The following is a 9,115-nucleotide window of genomic DNA, read 5'->3' as shown; positions in this document are numbered from 1 at the left end:
ATGCAACAAAATCGTAAACAGTTATATACGTAAACTTAGAATACTACAACTAAGGTCTTGATACAGTCTGCATCATATATTAAACATTATGGCAAGTTCTGGAGCAAGAGATACATTTTGGTGGTAAATTCTGTGATATTTATGCATGGGGACAGAGAGTACGACCTTGGATGAATACAGAAATAATTCTATTTAACAAATTCAAATTTAAACATCAGTATAACATCACAAAGTACAGAGAGATATTTATGAGTTTATTACTTCACCAGAGAAACAACCTCAGAACAATATCTGTATTTCTAAATCCTCTAAATTGCCGGGCTCAAGATTACTGAATACCATTCCAGAGTGAAAAATGAGGTCTTAATCCTTGACTTGGATTCTTTAGCATGAATCCATGTTATTTCATGAAAATAATTCAATTGAAGAAAAAAAAAAAAGATCTAATTGTTTCTAATCAGTAAGGTTTTATAAAATATTACTATAAAAATCTATCAGAAAGAAAAGCTTAAAAGCTTGCTCCTTTTAACTTTTAGTAATGTATGTATGCATTTTTGAAAAAAAGAAAGAAGGAAGAAAAAAAAAAAAAAAGAAGAGGTACAAACTCTGTATTTTTATCTGTTATTCCTATCTTTTATCATCTTGGAAACCTTTGCATGTGGATGAAAAACTCCCAAAAGGAAAAGTAATCAATGCTGAAAAAAGCAAGTCTCTATGAAAGACAAGAAGGAAGGAGATTTGAAGAAAAGGGTTTTTTTTATCAGTACAGTCCTTAGCAAGATACATTATTCTAAAACTATGTAAAAGTATAGCTTTCTTGGGCACACTTAAACTTCTTCTCAGAAGACAGAAAAATTAAACCATAAAAAGCACATAAAGAGGTCTGCCTGCAGGGATGTAGAAAAGTGTAATTTTAGATTTAAAACTCAGATTGAAAACTGATTTTTGCCTCAAAGATAAATATTCTCAGTACTTTAAACCATGGCTCTTGGGGCTCACATCTGACGCTCATCTATTTTTCAGTTTAACTCTTCTCCCACTTAAGAAATCAGACCACAAAAAAAAATTATTGTAAGCATGCACATGGCTGATACTCCATATGAGGAGAAAAAGTTTTTCTCAAATTTTCCCCTAAGCATTACAGAAGAAAAAGTATTACCAATCCTAATTTCTATATGCATATAAGGGATATATTCTATAGCAGGGAAATGTAGGAAGGTAATATAAGACTTGGAGATTTCAAAGCAGTCATAGTCATTCCATAAAATGATATAAATTTAATCAATAATCCATTCAGAGCATGCAGCTTCATGTACACCAGGTTTTTGTTAGACAAATGGCTTTGTTTTGCATTAAGTACTACTTCAAAATTTTCTCTCCAGAACAAATCCAGTGAGCAGACTGTCAAGCCCTTTACAATTAGTAACTACTTGCATATACAATATTGAAACATGAAGAAACATTCTCCATTATTCATAAAGTTACATACATTTATATGCAGGGGAAAATTTACAATTTTACTTTCAGTACAAGATCTGCGCTGTATGAACCGAGTCTGACTTTCTGATTAGCCTACAAAGGGGAAAAACATGCAAACAAAGCAAAATACATTTTATACAGCATTAAAACTTGTATCTTCAATAATTTAACATTTTCATCACACTGGCATAATACATTTTATCAGCATCATTTAAGAGGGACAAGATAACGTGCATACATTTATTTTCCTTTTCATAACCTTGAAAGAAACAATTTACACCATTATGAAATACTATCACAACCTAAATTATTGACTCAGTTTGGATTCTTCACTTTCAACTCGTTTTAAGCCGTATCTTACCTCATTGCCTTCGATCTTCAGAGAGTATCCAACCATTTCTTCTCCTGCCAAAGTTAGCACTGCAGCCAGAGACTGGTTTAGTTGGTAGCATACTTCGAACAGCGAGAAAGCGGCTCCCTTTGCCAAAAACCTGAGGATACGCTCCCGCATTTGCATTGAGTAGCTTGAGGTCATGTGCCCAAGCTCTGGTTTCTGATCCTTCTTACACAAGTACAGCACATCACGGCTCTGGAGATTTCTAAGTATGAGTATTTTTCCTGAACTTTTACTGTATTTCGTAGCTTGTTTTTCATTTCATTCCCCTCTCCTTCAATCCCTGCATAGGGGATATTCAGCTATTTAGGTCACAAGTATGAAACAAGAACCCTGCCACAAACTTCATACCCATTTTCAGGGTCAGCCTGCATTTTTCCAGTGATCTCGAAAGCACTGGTTTGACACCATCTATTTCCAAAGTATATCAACCTAAAAATAGTGACATTCACCATCAACATCTAGAAGATATGGTTCAGGCAGCTGCTAAACACGCTTTACTTCTTTATGATTTGAAATAACTTCTTTACTGTTTCCTACAAAAAACAAAACTAAAAGCCAGATCTATTCCAAGAAACTTTCACTTTAAACTATAACTCATAATTTAACACTAAGTTTTTAACTCCATATTAAAATGCTAACCTTCGCCTTAATGGAGGTGCTAATATACATAAATCCTTGCCCCAGACTGAATTCTTTTATGCTGTAATACTGCTTCCCAGTACTTGGATCTTCCAAACCGTGTTTCCCCGAAGACTCTAAAAATGTATTTCAAACCTCAGGAACTTCAAGTCACTTCCAGGATAATTTTTAATGAGATTTCAAACTAGCTAATGATATAAAGTCTGAGCAGGTCAGCATATATACTGTGGTTGCAACAGAAATGCAAATAAACAGCTGATGCACAGAAGCAAATCAGAAAGGTTTAACTTAAGAGCATAAAATTCCATTTTGTTAAACTGGGAAGCATTTTATTTTACTTACTGTTAAATCAGGTTAAATGTTTAAATGAGACTCAAAGCATAAACAAAAATATTGCTATTGCAGCGCTCCTAAATGATAGCTTTAGCATCTAAATCCCTTAAAATTCCAACTTTTAACAGTATGCTTTAAAAATGATGACATGTTGACATGACAATGATGTTTGCATTTTCATGTTTTCTACTGTTTTCCAAACCATTAAAGCTTACCCTAAGATATTACATAAGCATATAGAAAATACTTTCTAAGTTACTGTTGACAGTTTAAAGCTCATTACTCAATTTTTGATGCTCAAATTTAATTAGTGGCACACAGACATAAATAAACCATAAAACCAGTAATAAACAAGAAAGTACATTTAGTAATTTGTGTTTTATATACAATTATCCAGTAGCACCTTTAAAAACGTTGAGTCTTGAACAAAGTAACACAGGCTCGTTTTCTAACACATCACTGTGTTCCTAAAATGTAGTTAATTTAGTTTCAACATTCTAGAAGCATTATCTAGGATGGGAAAAGAAATTCCTTGTCCCCCATTAAACCAATCAGTTTATTTTTGAATCGTGATAAATAAAATATTACACTCCAAAACAAATCAAAATGCAACGTTTCAAACCTGCCATGGATTTTATATACATATACTGAAAATATACTGAAATATACATTTATTGTACTGAAATCCAGTTTTGAAAATTTAGTAAATCTTCACAAACTGCGTATTATCAACTAAACATTGCATGTTTGAAGCTAAGTATCATGTTATTTAACTCTTCTTTAAAATCTTTGCACGCTGTTTTAAGCGATTAACTAAATTTGTAGTGTGGAGTTCTGTATTATTTTTAAATGATAACTATAGTACTATATAAATTGCTAGAGAAGTACTAATTTATTTATTTTTCCTTTACAGGATTAATTTCATCAGTACCAACTCAAAACAATCAGCATCACTGGAGCTACACTGAAGGTTTAACAGACAGACAAAGCATTTAAACCTCGTGTTAGTGAAAAAGGAGCCATTCACCAGCTCGACCCTTTGGTACTCATCAGTCCTCCTTTGCCAGATACTATTTCCCAAACCTGCCTGCTTACATAAACATAGGCTAAAACAGCTTTTGTCAAAATGAGCTGGATCAGCAAAGACCTACTGCTTAAACTCATTTAGATCTTCCTAAAGGAGGAACTCTTTATTAGGGAATGTAGTGATAGGATGAGGGGTAACGGTTTTAAGCTGAAAGAGGACATAGTTAGATTAGATATTAGGAAGAAATTTTTCACTCTAAGGGTGGTGAGACACTGGAACAGGTCGCCCAGGGAAGGTGTGGATGCCCCATCCCTGGAGGTGTTCAAGGCCAGGCTGGATGTGGCTTTGAGCAACCTGGTCTGGTGGGAGGTGCCCCTGTCCATGGCAGGGGGTTGCAACTGGATGATCTTTAAGGTCCCTTCCATCTCTAACCATTCTGTGATTCTATGAGCTTAATGAAGTAGGGCTGAGAGTGTTCTCATGAGCAGCTCCAGTGGGAGTTTCAGGAGAAACACAGACTCCCAAGTTCAGGTGTGGCAATGAATGATGAGGAATGGTAACTTCTAATGGCACATCTATATGGGCAGAGACAGGCATGCAGTCTGAGCGAACTGTACTAAGCATATTAGCATCATTAAAGCAGTGGAACTGACCTTACTGCATGAATAATTAACTGTGGTTTCAAAAAAACACACCAGCATCTGAACCCAAGATGATCTCTCGGATCAAAAGCACGATTCCAAATTGTTGTGAAATTTACCTATAAAGCCTGCTGAGGTGCTTGTAAGGAAATAGCACAATTGCAAGGCTTAGAAAGCAGTTCTATTTCATTAAGGGATAAAATTAAAATGAGCAAAGATTATAAAATGCAGAAGTTTCTTAACAATGATAATCTACTTTGTTTTCTGAAGGAAACCCTGTATCACTCATCGTTTTTTGTTTGGGAGAGGAAGGAAGATATAAAAGATCATTTTTAATTGCATTTGCTCACTCTAACGTTCTTGCTTTTTTTTTCTTTTCTGTCTTCTATGCAATAAACACTAAAACTGCCTGATCTCTTAAAGTATTTGTGTAAGACTAGCTCCAAGAAAACTGGAATGCTGAGCTCCAAGAAAACTGGAATGCTGCAGTGGTTGGAGTCATCCACAGAGTGAAGGTACAGGCAGAAACCAGAACACTTTCACAGAGGTCCCATCCTGTCCCGTCCCACTTATCCCTCTCACCATCAGCATGTGAATGGAGTTCTGCAAGGGTCAGGCAACAGAATGGACACTACCATAGGCAAGAAACTGGGAATACTATTGCTGTGAAAAGTGCAGTGCTGGAGTCAGGAATAGTCAAGCATTTTGCTTCACGTTCACAGCAATGCCATCATTGGAGTTAGGGGTGGGGCCATCTAGACCCCAGAACAGGAACAGCAGCTCTGTCATTCTGCACAGATGTTTATCTAACCTATTCTTAAAGCTCTTCAAAAAGCTCTTTAAACTCCATCACGATAGTTCATGTTTTATTATAAAACGACCAGTCTCACCGCCCTTCCCTGCAATCTCTCCAAGGGGTCCAAATTCCAACGGGTCACTCAACTCTAGGTAAAGTGCTCCAAATGCGTCCAAGTATGGTGCCAAATATAATGAAGGAATTGTGTCTTGCAGAAAACTGTGCTTTACATATCCCTCAATTATTATTTGCATAGTTTTATTTTACCGATTACTTTCCTTTCTCCATTTCAGCAATTTATTAGTCCTGCTTCTATACAGTACCTTATATTTATCCCCAAACTCCACAGTAGGCTTTTTTTTAATCATCTCTCCGATTTTCTTATAGTTAAGACTATTTTCATGGATATGGCAGTATCATTATCTTCAGTTGTTTTACTGGCAAACATTTCAATTTTATAAGCTGTAGTTGCATTGATGAAGAGAAATATAACAACTGATGCTTAATAGTCTCAGTTGTGCAAATAGATATTAGTTTTGAAAAGTGGTATTATTCCTCTAAGAACTTTATTTTAGAAATAAGTGTAAGACTGTATCATTATATTAAGAAAAAAATAAGTAAAAATAGTCATACATGTGTGTTTGAGATGCTAATTGCAAGAAAGCACCAAAGATATTTCACAGTGAAGTGCCTATAGTACTGTCTACAAGTCACGGATAAGGGAAAAACACACCCAAGTTCTTTTCAGAAAGCAAACTACGTTCATTTTCCAGAAAAAAAACCCAAAAAACAATTATCCCCAATATGGCCTCTAAATACCATATTTGTAAGATTTTCGTAACGTACTCGCATAAAGAGATGCACTAAGAAGCAACCTATACACGCAAGCGAAAAAAAACCCACTACCACACATTCCTTATGCAGGTGAAGCATAAACAGACAAAAACCACCCCAGTAAAACTCAAACCGAAAAAAACAGATGTAACGAAGTGAAAAGTGGAATAAAAGAAGAAAGTTGCTCGAGATAAAAGAATCCTTTTTGCTTTTAACAATTATTTTATTACAATTCCTAGATAAGCAACAATTCAAGCCAAGAGCCTTTGCTGTTAACTGATATGCAGACTGCAGGACACGCTTAAAACTTACAAAAAAGGTGAGGCAAGTCAAAGGGAATTAATAAATGGTTTGTAATGGCAAATGCATTTTTCACTAATCATAAAACATTAAAAGAGCTGGCCAACAATATTAGTACCTGTAGCCCCAAGGACTGAGGAGCTTGGCTCGTGGTTTCACTAAAATCAAGAAGTAAAAAAAAAGGATTACCTCAGATGAACTTATAACTTATTCAAGGGGTGGATTTTTCTACATGCCAGCCCTCACATCTGAACATACTTTGAACAGAACTCCTACATATTTTCAAAGTGCATAATGTCAGAAGATCCATCACAAAAGGATGAAAACCAGGCAACTGAAATATCTGGATTCTGATTCATAGGTCATAATAAAAAAAAAAAACCAAACAAACAAACAAACAAAAAAGAAAAAACCCAAACCCAACAACAACAAAAAAGCAAAATGGAAGCAAATTAACTAATTGGAATAAAATTATATTTGAAATTACGAAAACACTGTTGTACTTTGATCCTTTCACCTGAGTGTACACTGATTTAGTTTGAACAGGGCATTGCACGCACAGATGCTTATACACAAAACAGGGACACAATTTCCCTGTACACAATAAAAGGAGCTTCTATCAGTTGATCCTGTTAGGTAAGCAAAGCAGCATACTCATGTTTACCAAACTGATGAACGGGAGAGAGATACCTTTAACAGAAACAGAACAGGTTTGGCTAGTTTAAGTGTTTCTTCCTTCAAAACAAAACCACTTCGTTTTTTTCCAGGTGGAGCTTAACTTAGTTCTTCCTAACTCTTGTAAGAGAAGAGCAGCCACATCATCCTCTTCTGCTTAATATTTCCTTGCCTTCTGTCACTCGTAATTGCACTGTACAAGTTGTGCCGGGGGAGGTTTAGGTTAGACATAAGGAAAAACTTCTGCACTGAAAAGGTTATCAAAGCCCGGAACAAGCTGCCCAGGGAAGTAGTTGAATTTCCATCCTTGGATGTACTTAAAAGCTGTCTAGATATGGTGCTCAGGGACATGCTTTAGAAGTGGGCCTCGTAGAGTTAGATAACGGTTGGACTTCATGATCTTAAAGGTCTTTTCCAGTCATAACAATTCTATGATTAGTTGCTATTAGTAGAAATAATTTAATATCTTATTACACAAAATAAGAAAACTTGCTGACCCATTTGCATTACAATGCCGTTGATAGAAACGGCAAGAGTTCCGCTATGAAAAAAATTCAAAAAATTACTGTAAATGGATTGGAGGATAATACATACTTTTTTTTTTTTTTTATAAATTTAAAATTTCAGAAAAAGGTAAAAGAAAAACTTCCTATGTGTCTCTAGGTGAGAGTAAAGGAGGAAAGAACAGGTATCATCCCAAGACAGCAATCTGAGAGACCACCTTATCCTAAGAAAGTGGTAAAGAAGGTTTTGCTGGACTATGGAGGCATCTGAGTAACAGAATTGAGCAAGAAGCTTCAGAGTTTCAGGAGGGTTAACCAACCATGTATCTGTACAAGCTCCTGGAGTGATAAATGTTCTTTCTAGAACATGGAGGAGTTTGCCAGAAGAATAGATATTTTAGACTTGTTTGATACTTATGGGGAGAATTAACTGAATATAAGAATGGAAATACAGGAGAAATTAATTAAAAACAGCAGAGGTTACTAAACAAGGAGAGAACAGCAAACTAAAGATCATGATTTCAAAAAAGCAGTTTCAGTAATCTCACATATCTGCAAAAATTGATCTCTTGGAAAATTGATTTAATGGATAAGGGAGTGCAGGAAACTCAACAGTTACAAAAATACACAACAGGTTATTCCAATGGACAAAGTAGATAAAAAGGAGACTTAGAAATCAATATGTCTGTATAGGCATATGGAAGAACTGAAGGAAGTACAGAAATATGCAAAGGAGAAAGACTTGACAAATGACTGGGGATGAGAAAAGAGACAACACTGCAACACTAAAAATTTGAAAAAAAGTAGATGTCAGTGGTTTACTGGCAAAAGAGGTTGGTATTTTTAACAGTATCTGGTATATGTTGTATAGATCTGGTTTTGTTCGATACTTTAATCAGTGACAGACAGAGAACAAGAAAATACCCTTTAAAAATATACAGTAAGCTAGGAAGGAATTAAAATATTCTGTAAAATAGGATCATAATTTAAAATTACTTTAATAAACTGGAGATACTAACCAGAAAAAAAACTAGTAAATAGAAATGTAAAATACTCTACTCAAGGAAAAAAAGCAAATCAATCCCACAAATACAGATGGACTGGTAAGCAGAAAGACTGAGAAAAAAAAATAATCATTATACTTGCCTATAAATTAAACATAAAGCAGGTAAGAAAGTCGCTAAACTCTGGAATTTTTCAAAGATTGCTCTCACATTCAAGTTAAGGGAGGAGGGGACTGAATATTGAACAAGAATAGTTTTTCTCCAAAACACTCGTCTAATCTCTAATTATGCAGGAGTTACAGAAAAGTATGAACTCCAATAAAACTCCTCCTTTTTTCTTAATTAGCTTTGTGTTATTTTTTAATCCTTTCTGATATTATTTTATTAACTCCTATTGTTTCACATTAGACACCTGATTGATTAAATTGTACGGGGCAGACTGGGGCCATGGCATTTTTCTGCAAAATAGCCTGCCTTGAAAATTGCA

Source organism: Charadrius vociferus, unplaced genomic scaffold (assembly GCF_000708025.1).
Source record: "Charadrius vociferus isolate BGI_N301 unplaced genomic scaffold, ASM70802v2 scaffold173, whole genome shotgun sequence".
In the NCBI taxonomy this organism is placed as follows: domain Eukaryota; kingdom Metazoa; phylum Chordata; class Aves; order Charadriiformes; family Charadriidae; genus Charadrius; species Charadrius vociferus.
Note: the sequence above shows the minus strand (reverse complement) of the source record.